Genomic DNA, 20,916 nt, shown 5'->3' with positions numbered 1-20,916 from the left:
ATAAAATAATTTCAGAAAGANATGCTATAAAGATTGAAAATAAGGTAGAGCCTTTCTCTTTTGTTTTCATATTCAGATAAAACAGTTTTCTCTATTCATGCAAAGGTCATGTAGATCAGAGACGTATTTCTCGTCCGAGTCAACTTCACGGAACATTTGAGAAAATTACAGTTGAAGTTTGTCCACTAACTTTGGCTTGAATATCAGAACATGCTGCTTTTAATTTTTCAATAATTTTGTAAACATTTCCCCTTTAACTTTGTATTGACTCGGTATTAACAGTAGGGTATGGTATGAATACTTATAAAAATTAATAAAACAAAAACATTGATATGTAAGGGATGTAGAAGTAGGGTCAGATGTGATATAAAAGTAGGAGACGAAAAACTAGAAGAAATCGCTGGTGTACAATTACCCGGCACTGTCAGGTACTCCGGTATCCCGTCGGATCCTAAAAAAAAGTGCCGAATCCGCATGGTATAGGATCTACGTAAACCGAGTACCCGCACGGAAAAAATGAAAAAGGAAAATTTGCCTAAATATTAAAGCGATATTTACAATTTATCACACTGGTCCGTTGCTTCGTAAGCGAAAATAATATAAATTACAATTTGGACCCGAATTTGAAAAAATAAAGTCCCCGCAGAAATAAATTTCCTTGAAATAATTTTTAAAGAAACATGTCAAAATTGAGATTATTACAGGTTACCTAATTAATTCTACTATTTCTACGGCAAATTCAGTCATTTACAATCGAAAATTGTAATTTTTGCGTTGTCATTCCGTGTGGGATGTTTTAATTGTAGAGAAATGCGAAGAATAGAAAAGACGGATTTTAAAGTTGGACCTTCAGAATAAACAAACTGCATTTTATCACTAATTATTCGAATAACAATTTAGGTAAAACAGGTGTGCTACAGATGGCGTTCACCATGCCATTTGTGGTATTTTCTAAAACGCGCTGTTAAGACGGCAGGTAAAAGTTGGTCTGTGTTCTGTCGGAGCTGCCTGCGACGCGCTGATGAGATCCAAAAAGATCGAAATCGCGATCCGCGTCTGGTAGTTTCGACAGAATACAGACCACTTCGAATTATTTTATTCCATTAAGCTAACGTGCCTATCACGTTGAGGTTGGCTACGCCGGGATTCGTTTTCGGCAAGTAGATATCCACACAAGTGGACCTTGTTGAAAAATACGTAATCCTAAAATGTAGCATCGTGCTACAGATGGCGTTCACTGCTCCATTTGTAGTATTTTCTGAAACGTACTGTTAAGAGAGCAGGTAAAAGTTGGTCTGTGTTCTGTCGGAGCTGCCTGCGACGCGCTGATGAGATCCAAAAAGATCGAAATCGCGATCCGCGTCTGGCAGTTTCGACAGAATACAGACCACTTCGAATTATTTTAACAATTTAGGTACCGGATAATTCAAATTGGTCACCAAGGTATAAGTTTAAATTCAAAAACGGTGTAACAATTCATCACGGTTTATAAGATAAAGTTAACGTTCAGGTAACACACATTCGTACGTTTTACCTGCAGGACAAAAATAAAAGCTCGATTACCGTTTTTTATCGCAGGTTACCATCAGCGGGTATTGGATGGCAGTGGTGCGCTTTGCGCGTTCGTTTGTTACCGCGTATTGCTGCTGCTCGCCGGATAGAGGACAGACCATTAGGTACGGATGTGTTTGGCGTGGGTTTATTAGATAACACACCACGTGTTGTCGGTCGTAACGTATTCTGATATATCTTTTCAGATAATTATGGTAATCGTGCAGTTATTTATCACGTACATTGTTAGTTAGGAGCTTCACAACAATATAATGACACTCGTAGAATAAAATACTGTTAGTTCCACTGTAACATGTTAATGGACCGCTTGTAGGAGAACAGATCGAAAAAGTTAACGTGACGTTCTTATCCGTTATAAGGTTACCACTTTTATAAATTGCGAATCGTCCTTTCGAAAACATAAATATCTCTACACTAAATGTAGTAGTGTAAGTCCTCTTTTTTACCTACTACACACTACACACTACCTTAAATTAATGAGGGAAAAATTGTTGCTGTTCTCACACCCCCGTCGGGAATCGAACCCTGGACCTTTGGCTTTTACGCACCAATGTTCTGACCACTAAACTACGAGAGGTGACAATAGCAACCACGACCAACCGACCTATAAGGTTACCGATCCGTCGAACTAATGTAACTATATACTGAATATACTATGATTAAACATACATACAATTTTTGAATTTTCAGAATAATATTTCATATTAAACTAACTCACTTCTAAAAAGATGTCTAAATTGTAAGTATGTTTAACGCGTCTTCCCTAGTTAGAACTAGTTTTTACTAAATGCCTTTGTTAAAACTAGAATTAACTAATGCTCAAAATTTAATATCAGTTATAACTAGCTCTTAGTAGACAAAACACGTTTTTCCGAAGCGAGTGAGTTTTTCCGACTGTTCCGACCGAAGTTAAAGTTCATCGTAGCTTGTTCTGATTGGCCGCGAGATCCTTATCCTTTTTTAATTTTAAGGTTGTTTGATTATTTTTTATTGTATATTAACCAATGTTCCCTCTTTCAATTTTATGGTTGTGTTATGTTGACTTGTTTGATTATTTTATTTACTTTTAATTAATATTGTCACCTTGGCAATTACTTTACGAAATATTCCTTTAGTGTAAGATTATTGTTTTTACCAGGTACATGACTCTGTGTCCTAGATCTTTTTAATAAATATTTTCAAAACTATATCTTGTTTTCAATCCCAAATTAGTTTCTCTAATGCTAGTTTTAACCAAAGCTCGGACAACTACTTCTATGTGAAAATAAAATGTATCAGTGGTAAATTCTAATTTTGACTAGGTATTTCCAGTTTTACAAAGGCATTTAGTAAAAAGTAATTCTAACTAGGCCCATTTCTAAAACGAATTTTCCTTCACCACGCCGTATTTTTCAAAAGATCATTTCACCCTTTCATGACATGATTCAATAGCATGCTCGATCCTCAATTCACTTGTTCTGACTAACTCTCTGTAAGGAGATAGTCTGAACAGGGCGCATGATGACCAAAAGTAAGACTACGACAAGACTAATATAGTCTTGGTCTTGGTCTAGGGCAGGGGTCGTTAAACTTTTAAGCTAGAAGAGCCATTCCCAATAAAAATGTTGTTTCATGAATTTCAAATAGTCAACAATTTTTAATTAACAAACTAAACTGGGCAGTCGAGATAGTGGACATTTTCTCTTTCCGATTAGCGAGCTGCGGTTAAAGGGGGGCCTCGCATGTACACTGTATGCTCTAAGTCCTGTAGGGTGCATGCAAGTTCTTCGTCCTGAAGAGTCGCAATTGTCTTGATGGAGAGTTTTATGCGGCTCGTTAGCCACGGCTTGCCGACCTATGGACTAGAACATTTAATTTTGATCTTCCTGGGCGATTCTTCTTATCGTAAAAGTTCAGAAAAATTAATAATATATGTGGTCCGTTCGTTGCATTTTTTGTTTTATACTTCACGAAACGAAAATACTGTAATTGTCCTGTACTTTCGGTTCATATTATATTATTTAACATTATGCGGTGACTGTAGATTAGATTACCAAAATCGTGGATGATCATTAAAGTTTCAAAATAGTTTTCAAGGAAATACTACAAAATATCTTATTATTAGCCTATTTGTAGATTAACCACAGCTAATTTTTGCCGTATTGACCGTGTTTCATGTATATCTTATATCAATTAATCTATCTGCAAATTAATGCACGTTCTAAAGAAATTATGAAATATGTTTTGTTTCCACTCTGTGTAGTACATGTGTGTAACAATCCTATTAACATGAATATTATATCTCGGAGTTGAGAAACGCGATATCACAAAATTATTGGTACTTACTTCTTTTCCAATTGGATTATAATGGTTTTCTTTATATCCTATAATTTTAGGTGCATATTAAATCGTAGGTAGAGTTTATTATAGCAATATTGTTTCCGGTTCATTTATTATCTGACCGAAACTCGTTAAGATTTCAGTGGTAAAACGTGACAAACAATATCCCTTACAATTAAGCAGCTTTCGTAGGAGTCAAATTTCAGAAATGCAAACAGAGACGCCAAACTTTACAGCGACATGGCAAATAAATAACGGCAATCATAGCGGCATAAGGCCATATATTGTACATAAAAGCTTTGGCATGGTCCAACTGCAGTAACACCGCTTTTAAACCAGTATCGCTTATGATTATTTTATTTTCGAGATTTGACAAAGGAACTAATCCTAACGTAACTAAAAAGTCTCCCTTATTATCATCAGCCAAAGAAAAAAGGTAAGATTATGATGGGTTAAAGTTTATCCTTCCTTTATGCATTATTTCTAGTTTCCAATATTCCAGAATCTTCTAAAAACACCAACTCAGGAGTGTCATTGGGAAGTCTCATTGCCAGTACGGCATTTTTACTGTAAGTGAGAATGAAATCGATTCGATAGTTTACGTTTCAGGAGTCGGCAAACTTTTCGATTCGACTTTAATAATATATTTCATTATTGACTCTACTATATTTCAGTTTCACAACTTTTATATGTACTTTTAGAAATTTTTTTAAATTATATCTGACTGCTTGTGTCAACTTTCAAGGAACAAATTCTGGTAATTTTTTACATTATAGTTGACATTGCTATTTTTGCGTGTTTTTTTTGCATAAAAGAGATAAATTGTTGTATTGTGCACGTAAAATGTTGCGAAGGAAGTGGAAAATTTAATGGGAGGATAGAAAGGGGTATTTTTGCGGATTTTGTTGAGAAATGACAGAAATTATTGTATTATAGACGTTGATAGAACATACATATCATATAATTATCAGCATAATCGTCTGTACAACATAGTAAAAATTGAACGTCAACGTGTTTGCTTAAACAAAGATAACCTAGCGACATTTCAGCCCGGACAGGGGCATTAAAGATCTTCAGTCTCTCATATCTACCTAACCAAACAATGACGTGGCCAATGCATATTTGGCGTGAACAGGTGACGAAGGGCTGGAGCCAGGACTGCCGGAATTTCCCCCGATTAACAAAACTTTAGCAGTCTGTATCTCAAGCCATATTTGTTTCAGCATGGAATAAATAGTATCACACGATTCTACTTGGTGAGTACTACCTCCCTGACTTAACTTCATGTCTCAACTCATCTGTCAACTAATGTAAAAAAATGACCCAAATTCTCCTTTTCTCTTACAAATTTGATTTCACAATACTCTCTTTAAACCATTAGCTTCAACTAATGATGAAGTTTCTCTACTGACGCGCGCACCGTGTACACCCGCCTTTATTCGAAACACTTAATTCTATTACGTACGCTGCAGTTGTTTCATGCCCAAGTCTCTCGTTGGATTCTGATTACGTCGTCGTCAGTAATAATTTTCGAGTGAAATAGTACACATGAGGAAGTAATCAAAGTTAACAGTAAAATATTTGTGTACGTGTAAATCTAGCGCAGCGGGCTGGTCGAGATGATAAAGACCATGCTGATATGACTGACTGTTAGTATTACTACTATACTACATAACGATGAGGTCGTTAGTTCAATAACGAGATGTAGTAATTAAAATTAATTAACATGACATTTATCGTTTACGAAAAACTCTATTGTAGATTACTGGGTCACAATTATTCTACTTCCTCTTTAGATAAATCGCCAGTCATCGAAAATCAAAACCGTGAACCAAAACCCGTGACATGCAACGCACAAAAACGATAATAAAGCACATTATAGAACTTATCGCTAATTGTTTAACAACTTTTTCTACAGTTTATTTTTTATGCAGAAAAAACTGGACAATAGTGTTGAATTAAATCAAACAGTTATAAGTAATAAGAATTTATGACTCAAAGGGTCCTAACAATTTGTTATAGAATACAAACGAGCTGTGTGATGCCTTAGTAACGAATTTTCTTCCGTTATTCGATAAACATTAATATAAATTTTGGTCACGGTATCTTGTTAAAAAAGACTGCATTTCGTAAAATACATGAATCTGATCACAACATTTTGAAATGCCAATTGTAAGTCTGCCGGTTGCTACTGACAGGTTAGCTTTCAAAGTTTTTTAAAATGTTTTTCATTTAGCTTTCAAAGTTTTTTTTCATCCAATTTATTGTAATTTAATTACGTGTACGCATTATATTTTTGACGCATAAAAGATAAGTGAATAAAATTTGTGAACGCCATAGCAATTTTTAAAATCTTTTAAAGATTCTACAGTAAAAAAAGGTTACAAACTCTGCAATGGATTTAAATAGAAAGAAAGATACAAAAAGTTTATATGTTATCTCCGACTCACCAAGAAGGATAAGGGTATCCTTCTCTTTCATATACTTACAGTTATAGATAATATAATATAATTATAAAATCGAGTGTAACTATTCTATGAAATTTGCATGCTTTACCTGCTTGAGTACAATTGTACATCGTCCAGCTACAATTCATGCAATTTCATAGTTAATATAAAGCAATAAATCATACTTTTTTAATTTTTTACTAGGAACAGAATTGACTTTATGTGCTTCTTAACAGAACAATTTTTTTTTCAGAATTTTACACAAATTTTACAGGCTAAATAAAGGGATCATAACAATATTAACAGTGTTTAGTGTGTCTGCATTGCGCTAATATGAATTTTTGAAACCCAATTTCCTATAAAATTTCTCATTGTTGCAATATACTGTTCTTTTATTATTGTTATTACAAGGTAAGTTTACCATCGTGGGACAGTTAATTTATCAACTGTCATATTTCCGTAAGTTAATGGTATCGCGATTACTAATGGTAAAGTAATTGATGGTTACATTCCACGATGAGGAGATCAAGACAATAACTCGAGCTCAAGCAACGTGGATATGGGCTATAAACGTAAGTATAATTGATCTGGTACCTACATAAATTGAAATTGTGCACCTAACAAATAATAAATAATTGTACGGTATAGATAACAGAAAATTATAACATTACTGGTATGCAATTAAGTACGTATTATAAGGCAAGTTAGAATGAATCTATCGATACTTTGTTCTATGATAAACAATTTAACCTAGAAAAAGATATGTGAGCACTTACCATGCTGCAGTTAGAAATACATTTCTGATTGGTGTCTTCAAAGTCTGAAACAATTAAAATTCTAAGTAAGAAATTTGTTAAGTACAGAATGTTTCTGAAATTGTCCCAAAAAAATTATCACGAACATCATTATAAAAAAAAATACAACGTGTAATTATACAACACACTACTTCTTCAAACATACCGGGATAGGGAGGGGTTAACGAATTGGATTAATGGTATTGTTTATACACTATGCTTCGCACAGGTGCAATGCTTATAGTAAATATACTATACAATGTCTTTATATACAACAATCACACCTTTTTTGTTATTAGATAATACAAACCGGCCGGTACCGCCGCAACCGCTATGTCCCTGCATTTTAAATCTGTAATATCTTCGAAAATATTCATTTAAATTACATGCTGTAAAGGGCCATATTGATCTATATTAAATGCACAATGTATTTAAGGTACTTAATTGGATAAGAATTAATGCTGTATTGCCTACAATCGCTTCGTAAATAAGTCATTATTTCTCATAAAAAGTAAAGGATAAAAATGGTTATTGTGGGTTATCCCTAAGAGATAGACATATACCATCGCGGACTTTTTTGTAGACCCTTTTAAGATGTACAATATTGTAGTACATTATTTTGATCTATCTCGTAGGGTTCAGCCAGCGTTTGCAATGTAAGCGCAAAAAATGTGTTTATTTACGACATCACATTAGAAACCTCTAAAATTATCAGTGTTTTCCTACTATATTATGCATGTATTATACATATAAACCTTCCTCTTGAATCACTCTATCTTTTAAAAAAGACCGCATCAAAATCCGTTGCGTAGTTTTAAAGATTTAAGCATACATAGGGACAGACAGCGGAGGAAATGCGTTGCATGATTTCGTTACATAGCAACTCGCATGAAACGAACTGACCCTACCGTGCGTAAAGAAATTTCAATTCAAAAAAATGAAAAGGAAAATATATAATGTTATACTTTGGCAAAAAATAGTGATCTATTTTTTATATGACATTTTCAGAATATGGTATTCACACTATTCCTATTTTATTCATCAGTGGCGGTTCCTGGATGATGTTTTAATTAAAAAAAACTCTTTTTCTCAAGGTTATCTAAACAAAAACATATTTGTTTACTTATTCTGTAGTAATTCTGATACCTCCTTTTCATTGGCATAAAGGCTGAATTTTGAAAGTCGGTAAAATATTGCGTACAACGTCAGGTATGTTATGAATACCTTAGTATATGTGTATATCTACCTATTTATGAAATATTTCTTAATGAAAACTATAATAGTCTCCATAGAAAATTCTCAAAAATATTTGTAGGCCTGTCATTAGTTTATTCAAGGAACATTGTTTTATAATTGAGTAACTTATATCAGAACTTTAACTGAAGGAAAGACATCAGAATCGTGTTTTGAGTCACATTTTGGGTTTGGAAAGAACGTGAACAAAAGGAATTTATTATCTTGTTTTCTACTAGAAACTCATCTGCACTTATCATCTGTTTTATTCGATAACCACCAGAAGAATATTCTCGGTCAGATAGAGAGTTTGGCTTTTCGTAAATAGGTAGTGTAGTATAGTCATAACTATAACTCGTACTTTTCAATATCACAATCTGACTACTATTGGACAAGTTTTTAAGGAAAATATAATAACCAAACTTTCGCATCTCTTGTTTTCAATCGCAATCTCCGACGGTAATACCTACTCGCAAGTTAAACCATATCTATAAGACACCGCATACACTACATGTATAGTGTATTATTTATGAGAAGAACCCACTTTCAGTAGATTACAGTTTTCCAAAAGTTAGATTAGTTACATAGCCTTGACATTATCATTAAACTATAATTCAAAAATTATTGGTGATGTTCATTATGTGTTCTTTAATTGCGAAACGATTTCCTGACCGCGTCTTTTCCTCAAGATACCTTACAGTAATTCAAATAAAATATTAAATATCCGGTAGGTATTTATGCAAATTCAATGGGACATTTATACGTTTTTATTTCTGTACTTCCTTTAGTCAGTTTCCTCCTTTGACTGGTTGTCTCCGTTGCACCAGTTGACCAAAAACGTGTTTTGTGGCCAATTAATACAGTGGAATGTAATTGTTCAAAACCCCAGTCATATTCTTGCTCGGCGGCATCAAAAGTCCCCACAGTATCATTATTATATAAATTGTTTGGAAATTCGCCAATTCGATAAATTGTTTATAAATCGTCGGGGCGTATTGGATAAGTCATTTGGAAACTATTTTTTGTAGTTAAACTTCTTTACGCACGATAGGGTAAGTTCGTTTCATGCGAGTTGCTATGTAACGAAATCATGTAACGAAATCATGCAACGGATGTCCCCTCTCTATTCGGCCACGTAGTCGAGTTCGTAGTGGGGATCGCTTGAGCCGTGAGCGCGCTTCAATGCAACATTCGTTACAGGCAACTCCGGCATGTATAGTGTAAATTTAAATTCATAGTGTACAAATAATACCATTAAACCAATTCCTTAACTCCTATCCCGGTATGTTTGTGTGTTTGAAGAAGTTTCACTTCAGTAGCGTGTTGTATATAATTATACGTTGTATTTTTGAAATCATATTCTTATTCATTGACTATGAAATGCCTATAGTATGCATTTCAGAAAAATTGCTTCAAGATTCATTCATAAAAAGTTATATCAAATATGCATAAAAAAATGTTCTTTATTGCTTAAATAATTACTAACAACATTAGCACACAATAATAAGTTTACAACCTTTTCCTGTAAGCCACAGTGATATTAATTGTCTTAAAGATCTTTCTTTGCGAAACGTCGGGAAATTAGTTGCAAAGAAAACGGCTAGACAACCCGAAAACAATGTACTGAGGACGCCGGCCGTGAAACCCGACGCTTATTTATTAATTCATGTCATCCTCCAGGATTCCGAAACAATGCATAATCTTTACTCCATTAAAAAGGATCTTAAATTCGATCTTGTTTTCAACTTCCCCATGAATGTTTATATGTCCAAATTTTCTTTAACTGCCTTTATTGTAGGTACGGTAGTTTTAATAATTTCCAGAAATATTTATTCATATTTATCCTTATTTATTTCCCGAAGTTGCTCGTATTGGGCCCCTAAATCCCTTTGGTAATAAACTATCCACGAGGTTATAACTTGGCAATTTCATTTCGTTGATCTGGACAATATATTACTTGAATTCGAATAAATTCAAACAGTTTCATAAAAAAAAGTTTCATCGGTTTTTTCTTCGGCAGGGGACCTTTCATATAGGCGGTAAACGCAAAAGAAAATTTAAGAGGAATTGCCGGGGTGACGCTTTACGTAAACATATACAAAGCAAATATATAGGAAATATGACCGGGGTTTTCTCCGCCATCCGGTGCCATAAGAGGCCTCGTTCACGCAAAGAGTATGTAAGTTATGAGAAAAAGAGTAAACGGCAAAAGGGAAAATGCTCCTATTAGAGCCCTTTATTTCAAACTCAAAAAATCAAAATACATAACAGCCGAAATAGGCACAAAAATATGACATTTTTATTCATGGTAGTTCAGATTTACAGCACTCTTTCCGTCCTAAAGGAAATTGCAAAATTCTATACAATGTAATATTTGTACCAATTTTCTTCTTCTTGCTTAAATCCAAAATCCAGGGATTGGCCGTTTTTCAAATATGCAATAGATGGTGGATTAGGTGCTCTTTGAAAATGCCGGATTATCAAAGCATAAACAACATAAAAAAAAAAATCTGTTTAAAGCATTGTCTACTCTTTTGTATGCATGTCTAGGGGTTCCCTCCTAGTCCCAGAAAAAATGGCCCAGTTTTGATGTACATATTTTATTTTTGACGTGACAACGTCTTATAATTCGATGGAGCCGGCTGCACACACAAAAAAACATGACTCTTGCGTCGTTACATCGCTCTGAGGCGTTCTATTTAAGGCTTGAAGTGCAAGCGAGAGCGCGGAACGAGCGACAAAGAGGCACAATCGGCCTCCGCGTTCGGCAGCGTTCGACATCTGTCTCTCTCCCACTTGAGTGAGCGATGCGTCCGCGTGGACAGCTGCTATACAATAATACATTTCCATTTACCTCCTTCTCTATATCCCTACAAAATATCTATCAAACAAATAAAATTAAAATTTTCTTTTGAAAAATGAAACCATTCCTCCAGTATTTTCTTATGACGTTGTCACGTTCAACTATCGTCAGTAAACCGACTTTACAGACAACCGATTTTTTTTTAGACATTGCCTTTGTGAGATAGATGATCAGTTATTAGTACCTACTGTAATAAATTATATTATGAATGGACGCATTATTGGTATTTTTTTAATCCTGTATCAAATACTAATTATTCCTTTACTTCTTAGTGACAAGTAGATTCTTGCGTAAACGTTTGTATTTGTCATATTACGTCTGTTTCTGTTAGTAGAAGCAATTTAATACTGTACTTATCCTGGTCTACTGTCTCATATTTCGAAACCAGGACCTATTTCCATTTTCCTTATTACAACATTCATCTCATATAATGTCCCAAATAGGATATTTTTTTCGATTTATTATTCGATAACTTCACGAACTAACTAACTCTGGCCTTCGGAAAACCTCCCCATTTCTTATGTGATCGAAACATTCATCGCAAATATATCACATTCAGAATTTTTCTAATTTGTTTATAACAGATTCTTTTAAAGCCTCGACCTCTACACAAAACAAAAAAAAAACATGTAGAAATTCGATATATATCTGAGCATAAAGTTTGGATCCTTATTTTTAAGGAATGTTTGAAGCTTGAAGAGGGTTATTAAATAAGCAATAAACATGACAAAAAAGTAATAAATATTCAGTGAAACGAAAAGTTAATATAAACATCACGCGTGCTGTCGTCAAATTTGATTAGTTTCATCTTCGTTCAAAGACAGTAGGGAAGTTAGTAGGTATCACATGTTTCCGTATCGTTTCAAAATTGCAATTTCGACCTGTCAATTGTGGTGGATACCTCGATGCAGTCGCAAACGTAGACATTCAAATATACCTATAAGTCAAGGCACACTGTTTCAACCAGCCAGCCAACGAATGGTTCATTTGCATGTAGATAGGCGAAACGCGTTCAACTTTCCTTCGAATAAATTATTGTATAACAACATCTAACTCCGAACGAAGGCGACAACGGTAGGGAGACATAGTAAGCGAATACTGAAAAGGAAATTTCCTATAGGTAGAAGGGTAGAAATGTGCGTGACATGGATTCCGTACTATATACTTGTATATATTGGCCGCAGGATAATAAGAACTGCTTTCTAATTTAAAATTGAAGGATTCAATTAAACGCCAGCAATGGAACTAATATACAAGGTGTTAAGAAAATCATCGCATTCACTATATCGTCGGAAAGAGTGCAAAATACTACGAAAAAAGTTATCAATACAATTTTGTGATAAATACATCATTATCGAGTAATGAAGCTTCAAAATTTAATCAAAATAGCCAGATCGCAGTGTTGCCGCTCAGGTTAAGACGACATTCCTTAAAACTACGGGTGCTTCTTTCTTCTTTATAATTTGTGTGTTTATGGTGACGATTTATAACAACTTTTAATTTTATTCAACTTTATTTCACAAACTTAACTATTAACCAGACAGAAGCACAACGACTTAAAAACTATTTGTACTAACTAGCTAACTTACTATGTAGCTGATTATAACTGACTGTAACTGACTATAATTTTAACTGAGTGTATCTTTAACTGCAACTTATTGTAACTGTATGTGACTATGTCTTATATAATTTCTTTTATCGTGCAATAAGAGACCAAAGCTCATCAAAAGGCGCGTGATCCGCCCTATTGCCCATCTCACACTTTATTTACCTTTCACACGAGAAACGGGTGTCTTTCGAAGATTTCCCCTCTTCCATGAAAACATAAAAAAAAATAGTTTCTGGTTTTAATTGACTTAGCTGAAGTAATAACGTTGATAATAATGACAATGAATAAAACCCGAACAAAGAATATTACAAAGGAAAATTTTGAATAAGTATGTATATCGAAATAATGTTATTTTTAAATTATACAAAAGGATTTATGATTATATTATTAATTATTGGTCTACAACAGCAGGATAAGAACTGCTTTTAATTTAAAATTGAAGGATTTAAATAAAAGCTACCAATTGAACAAATATATAAGATATTAAGAAGACGATCGCATCAACTAATCATCGGAAAGAACGTAAAATTACCAAAAAAAAAAAATGGATCATTCCCGAATTAAAAATTTAATCAAAATAGCCAGTCAGTGTGCACGCAAGTAAATTGATAAGGAGGTGTGGATTTGCTGCTTTGATTAAACGGTAAAGCTGTACCTGTCGATAATTTTTTCTCAGAATTTTGCACTCTTTCGACACCTGGTTTATAAATTAAATGTTTGACCGAGAGTTTATCAAAAAATGGTAACCAATGCCAAAGAAAATATCGTATAGGTACATGTGTGCCTATTGTCTACTAAGAACTATAAACTATAAAATGATGAAACAAAAAAGAAAATACTTCCATATATATATTTGTATACAATTAGGTATGTTCGCATCTTCCTTCAAAAATAATGGACAGCGAAGCTCAGTATAGGATGTCTATTTGACAGCGAAATTTATTACACTCATAAAGCCGAAGAAATACAATGTGACAGCCGCAGAAAAGGACAATTTGGAAATATTTTCAGGGAACAACGCTTTTAATGGGATATTTTATCGTTTGAGGTGAAACAAGTTTTCGTCGTTTAAGGTAGAAACATTTTCTCTATACACCTTAACCTTATTTAATAATCACGTTTGTGCATAAGAAACTTGACTATAAATTTCACACTAGAAAATTATACATATGTATATAAACTCATTTATTTATGTAATCCAAATTTAGTAATAGTCATTATAACTATTAGATAATAATTCTCACTTTATATTATGCTGATTTGAACGAAAGTAAATCTTTAATTTATGATCTTTCCCGGATATTCCATCTTACATTTATACATTGCACGGACTTGAATGAAAAACCGTTCCAAAGATAGATATAGGTACAGGTCGGACGAAGGAAGCTGGCGAGCGGTCGCGCAGGTACTTTTTATGCCCATTTATGACCTATTTGGGTAAGTCACCTAAAACCGATACACAAATAAGCTTTCAGTAGGCGTAAATTATAGTAATAATACAGATAGGACAGTAGCGTACTAGAAACTAATGTAGAAACATAACTTACCAAAAAGAAAAAATAAACCTATTGCTTTTGTTTAATAGTTAGTTTTCACATTCACTGTCATCATGGGAATCTCTATCACTGTCACCAACATCAACAATTAGTTCTTCTGTTTGTATGTCTATTACTTGCTCACTGATCCCTATTTTTAAATATTTAATCTACGCCCTTGATAGGAATACTGAAGAATGGGGGCTGCAATCGTTATACCTAAAATTGCCTACTTTTGTCATCGCGCATCCAAGCCATTTTAAGCCATTTTAAGATTTCCGCCAGCTTCCAGCGTAATAACTGTTTAACTATCTGTGAATCTAATGTAGGTCTACTTCTGCTAGTCTTTAACTCCTGTTTGTGCTTTTAATATGTCTCTAACTGCCTGAGAAGGTGTTGTACCAACTTATCTCGCCTATTTCTTGGTGGTAGTAAATTGTAATTTGTTTGTCCTCATAAGCACATTACGTATGTATAGTTCCGAGATAATATCTATGGAGGTTGTAGAGAAGGAGAAGGACCCACATATGCCGAAATGTTAGAGCACCAATCTAGTGGCAGAATTTATAGTTCAATAGTAACATTAGCAGACATTTATGAGAAATAAAATTGTGAAAACTTTCAATATATATGTACCTATTAACAAATAGCCTAAATTTTTTTCATCTAGCTTTGTTAATAGGACAAAGCAAATCTCAGTTAACACAAAAATCACAAAAACTATTTATATTACAACACTACATAAATGTGCAAACGACGAAGTGTTGTAAGCCATGAAGCATTGCCGACGTATTAGAATTAACTAGAATTGTACAGAGGAGGATGGAAAAAGGGCGGTACAACTGTTAGAGGAAGATCAACTTGGGTTTAGAAGAAATAGAGGAACCAAGGAGGCCATTCTAGCTTTAGGGGGTAACAATAGAGAAATCGGTAGAAAAAGGAAGGAGTGCGTATATAGGATCTGCAGATTTAGAAAAAGCTTTTGACAATGTTAAATGGGACAAGATGTTAAATATACTTAAAAATGTAGGGATGAGTTACAAAGAGTGATATTTAGTTTGTATAAAGAGCAACAGGCAGTTATAGAGCTGGGGCTGCAACGTAGAGAAGTAAATATTAGGAAGGGAGTCAGACAGGGATGCACACTGTCACCGCTACTTTAGGCTGATTTTAGGGTTCGAGGAAGTCAGATAAGTCAGGACGGAAGTAGTAGTAGGGATATAAAGCAGAGGATAGCGCAGGGTCGAGTCGCCTTCAATAAAACAAGTCATTTCTAATCCCGCAAACGATTAATTTATAAATTCGAAAAAGATTGTTGAAGGTGTATGTTCGGAGCGCGGCGCTGTACGGGTGGAAAACATGGACGGTGGACGCGGCGGAAAAGAAAAGGTTAGAAGCTATTGAAATGTGGTGTTATAGGCGAATGATAAAGATATCGTGGATAGGGAAGGTTAGAAATGAAGAGGCATTAGAAAAAATTGGAGAAGAGGACTATGGAAATCAATAAGAAATAGGCGAGATAGGTTGGTAGGACACCTTCTTAGACATGAAGGTCTAGTCAGAGACATATTAGAGGCAGAAACAGGAGTTAAGAGGAGTAGACGTAGACTTAGATTTGATTACTGTTCGCAAATAGTTGAGGATGTGGGTTGTTCCAGTTCTGGAGAGATGCGCTCCAAGAGATTAGCTCACGATAGGAAAGAGTGGAGATGCGTGTCCAACCAGTCTTAGGACTGACGACCCTATAATGATGGGCATCTGACGGGCGGCTGGTGACCGTCAATCTAGCGGAAATCAAGCTTTTCGCGGCCCAAAGTCACGACAACCAATGTGGACCAGCACGGTCCATGAAGTTTTTTATACACTTGCTTCATAGAGCATGGCAGGCCCTATAACCTATATTAAAATATGAATAGTTTTCATCAACTTTATCAAAACATTTGAAAGTATAGTCCAGAAATATAAAGAAAACGTTTGTCCTTCAACGAAGAATAGATTTAAATTGCCTCGTAAAATGATATAAAAGTATAATAATATAAAATCAGTGGCTTTGATATTATCAGTTAGAAACATTCCTTTTTTTTAAAGTAAAAATCGTGTCAAACGACTCCTGTATACTTATAAAGTATAATAGAAGAGGAATGTCGATGCTTTTGTCGTTACAAACTTATAACAAGATGTCTAACTTTTTCTTAACGAAATAAAAAAGTTTTAGAGGTACAAATACGATGCTAAAGTAACGTTTTCCTTTATTGGAAGAGCAAGGCAAGTCTCGTTAATTTCTGTTTATAAAAAGAATAATAAAACGGCAATACCATTACGATTGATAACAACGAGATTAATAAACAACATGTAAACGCTATCTGTGGAGCTTTGCAGTGACGATATTTACTGTGCTTCATGTGGTTATTTACTACTAATACAGTTGATATAAAATTTATAAAAACATTAAAAAGGCCAGGGTTGTCTTCAGTTATAAATAATTTTCAGTGGTTGTATGTCGGGGTAATTTTTCCGGTAGCGTCGAGTATATTGTACATGTTTGTTGGTAAGTAGATGGAGAGAAAAAGCACGGACGTTGGAGTATTAGGATAATGCCAACAGTTTCGTTCCGTTCCAATTCCCAGCAGCATCAGCAGGAGAAAAACCAAAGTGAACAAACAACGAATGAGAATGTATAGAGCGAACCGAGCGCGAGGGCTTCAATTGCATTGCACTGCGACGAAAACTGCATATTTACATAAATAGTGCGCCGTACGTGTTCCTTTTGCATTAAACCCGTGCCCCCTTTTACGATCATCAAAATGTTCGCAAGGTCGATTTAGGGCTGGAAAATAACACAATTATCGTAAAACCGGAAACATATAGTGAGCATAAAATCTGATAGATTTCTGTAGTAGCTATCATTACGATACCATAAAGTTTTCAATGGTAGTTAGATAAAACTCCGTTCGGTCGTTGCTGGGGTATCCGCACATATTCGGGACCATGAGCAATAGCTTACATGACGAGGTTTCATGGCGAATAAAAGTTGATTTAAAATTTCATTTTCTTCCGCATGAAGAGCGGCGAATGGTTAAATAATCTGTTATTTACGGTAATCGCTAACTGACATCCGTGATGCATTCTACGAGCGGATTTTTAGATTATGTCTTCAAGTTTTGGAAGAGTACCTACACCGACCAAGTAATAAACCAACTTAGAACAAAGAAATAATCTTCCAAATTTTCCTGTATGCATTTCAATAAGTAGAAATGGAGAAAGCAATCAAGTTGTTATTACGGGTCCTTTTGAACATAACAGACAGTTTGAAAGAAGAATTTATCGAGTCCACTTTATTTGTCAACATAATGATTTTTATTCCACAGAGTGGTTTTGTCAAATGGTTATTCCAAATTCCGACAAAACACACCGCAATTTACTGACAAGTCAATATCCGTAATCGAACAGGGCCTTATCTTCAAAAATTACCGAACAAACATTAGTGGAGGCAGTTTAGAATCTCGTGGGTCATAACCATGGGTCACAAAATTCTGCCTGTTCATTGAATTTTGCTTGTCATTAAAAACATTACTGCATTACTGCATTGGCAGTTTAGCCGTTATCGTTTTCATGGTTAACAATGTTTCTGAAGCGTATTAAGGAGTCCAGGACATTTTAAAATAGTCCTCATCGTCATCTCTGTTCTCTTACTCTTTCTAATACCGCTTTATTTCTAGCCTTCTCTATCCACGGTATTCTCATCATTCGCCTGTAAAACCACATTTCGAACACTTCTAACCTTTTCTTTTCCGCCGCGCCCACTGTCCATGTTTCGCACCTGTACAGTATCGTGCTCCAAACATACACCTTTAATAATCTTTTTCGAATCTATAAATTAGAAGTGACTTCTTGTTATTGAAGGCGACTCGACCCTGCGCTATCCTCTGCTTTATATCCCTACTACTCCTTCCGTCCTGACTTATCTGACTTCCTAGAACCCTAAAATCAGCCACTTCTAATTTTTCATCTCGTATCTTTATATTCGCTCTTTCCTTACTTTTTCTTCCTTGCATACCAGTATTTTTGTTTTACTTTTATTTATTTTCATACAGTTTTGTTTTGTCAATACCGCTTCCATTTTATTTAAAGTTATCTCTAACTCCTCTTTGCTAGATGCTAATACTGCTATATCATCTGCAAATCTAAACAAACTAATCTTTTGCCCCTGTATATCTATCCTAGCAAATTTGCGTACCTACATGGAGTTCACCATATTTGCAGTTATTCCTCTCACCATACTCCATAATCGAGAATGTGCGGTTTCTTGTATCTAATGTTTGCCATATGTAAACATTTTATGCATCTCCTATGAAACCGTATTGTGGCAGAACTGCTTTATTAAACGTCGAAATTGTATAAGTGCATGTGCTCATTTCAAATATTTTGTGTGAGTCTTAATCACATTAGAAGTTATTGTCAAATTATATTTAAAGGCATAGCTATTTATTGCAAGTTCATTTTGTATTAAGGAAAAGATTCGACATTAATTTGTGTCGTATTAGTGAAGTTAGTTAACAATGTTTGCAGATGTATGTAAATATATTCAAATAAGAAAAAAATTAAATAGTCGCCGATAACGAAATAAAAAATCGAGCATTATTAGAATAATAAATAAGAAAAACATCACCGTTTTCAAACAATTAATCATGATCGTCAGTATAATTTGTTTTGCGATTAGAAAATATGAGATAAGTAAGGATTAAAGGTTAATTTTTAAAATATATTCGAAATTATGATAATCGATTTTATGTTTTCTGGTATCTTTTTCAAACATGTGATGTATTTTTGATTAATGTATTCATTACAGATACGGTAAAATAAATAAAAAGACAATCATCAGAAAAATAAAGAAAGATAATGGTTAATACACAAAGTCATTAATAATCTTTCTGATACAGTAAATTAATCAAAATAAGCTAACCGTTTGCTCAGTTATAAATAAATTGTGATCAGCTGCATTTTTAATAAACTCGAAGACATCAGTTTCTATCATATGTTCATATGGTTTTTGTTGTCACAATTTTAAGAACTGTAGGAACATAAAACTTTTTAATACTTTAGAAGTTACTAAGGGTACCTAGTATACCTACTGTATACATTTTAATTTTCTACAGTATAACAGATACAGGTGCAAACAAAGTTGTAATACTAAAAACAATTTGATCACCGCAAATTCATAATAACGATGTAGCAGTAGCACTAATACTACGGATGACGGGTACACACTAATTCAACTCCACTACATCCGGCATACACTGCTATTGTTGTTATTAAAAAAGAATTTAAATGCATAGTTTAACTTTGTCTTTTCCGATGAAAATTCAATTCGCCGATACTAAACCTAATAAAATAAAATCGTTTGTACGTAAATTCGACGTTTCGTAACATTCCACTGCTACACCCCGTCACCCCTCACAGATATCTACAAAATTAATCTATTTAACTAAACATGTGCACACCACACCTTAAATTAATTGACAATATTGGTCTTGAGAAGATTGGTTCAAGATCGAAGAGACTCGAGGTGTTTCTCCAAGCCCAGCGTCCAGCAACCTTCGAGTTGACGACATTATGGTAAAGGTATATAAATGATGATACTCTGTAATATGCCCTCAGAATGTCGAATCAATTGTTTTCATAATAATAATGATAATCATATTAATATTATAACATGCGAAAATCATTTAAACTGAAATATCGAGGTTGTTCGGAAAATAATTCCGATTTTCCTTAATTAAATAAACTTATTGAATTCGATCGTTCACGATCACCATGTTTTGGTTTAATTTGAAAACATATGGTTCCCCAGATAAAGAAATTAGCTCTATTGTTCTGGGTTTGCTTCGTAAACTTTGGAAGCAAATAATCACTGGGGACGAGAAATGGGTTGTACACACAAAAAATAACGGAGTAAAAAGATAAACCGGTTCAAAGCATATCAAAATCAGATATTTTTAATAAACACAATGCTGTCTTTTGTTAGAATTTCAAGAAAAACGCTTTTTCAGCTTTTACAGGACAATAGGTCCTAAGGATACCGTCATCAACCGGGCAAACTGAATTACAATAATTATTAAATATAATAAGTCAAACATAAAAGGCAAATCTAATCTTACTACAGTTTATTTCAATTTGTTAGAATTGTTACCTTGAAGAAATCTGCGCGAAGATAGAAAGAATACCCACTAGGCGTGAGCAAGACAGAAATAGTTGGAACAAGCTTGAAATTGCAGAGCTCTCGATGGGCGGTCTTAGGAGATCGGCTAGAACTGTACAGTACTAGACGAAAATGTTTAGCAATTTCTTAAAACAAAGATGTATATAAATTAACAATAGAAAACAAAGCAAAAGTTTTACAGGTTTGTAGAATGTTAAGTTAATTCACTTGTTATTATTTTTGGCTAAATATGCTTTTAAATAAAGCATATTCTTAAATTTTAACGAGGCAGTTTAAATAATTTTGCAAATGGTACTGTACACTTTTGTCTAGTTCTCGCTCGAT

The 20,916-nt window shown here is 34.1% G+C and overlaps 1 protein-coding gene across 5 annotated transcripts in view; it reads right to left on the bottom strand.

Annotated features, from left to right (window-relative positions):
* Nucleotides 1-20,916, bottom strand: part of LOC108736193 (probable serine/threonine-protein kinase MARK-A) — a 395,028-nt gene that overhangs the window by 282,143 nt on the left and 91,969 nt on the right. For all 5 annotated transcript variants that reach the window (XM_025981385.1, XM_025981388.1, XM_025981387.1 and 2 more), the window contains exon 2: nucleotides 7,115-7,158. The gene's annotated coding sequence lies outside the window, so the exon portion shown is untranslated. The remainder of the gene's footprint in view (nucleotides 1-7,114; nucleotides 7,159-20,916) is intronic.

This window comes from Agrilus planipennis, unplaced genomic scaffold (assembly GCF_000699045.2).
Source record: "Agrilus planipennis isolate EAB-ADULT unplaced genomic scaffold, Apla_2.0 scaffold100, whole genome shotgun sequence".
Classification (NCBI taxonomy): Eukaryota; Metazoa; Arthropoda; class Insecta; order Coleoptera; family Buprestidae; genus Agrilus; species Agrilus planipennis.
The sequence above is the reverse complement of the archived record's forward strand: the minus strand, read 5'-3'. Positions and strand labels throughout refer to the sequence as shown.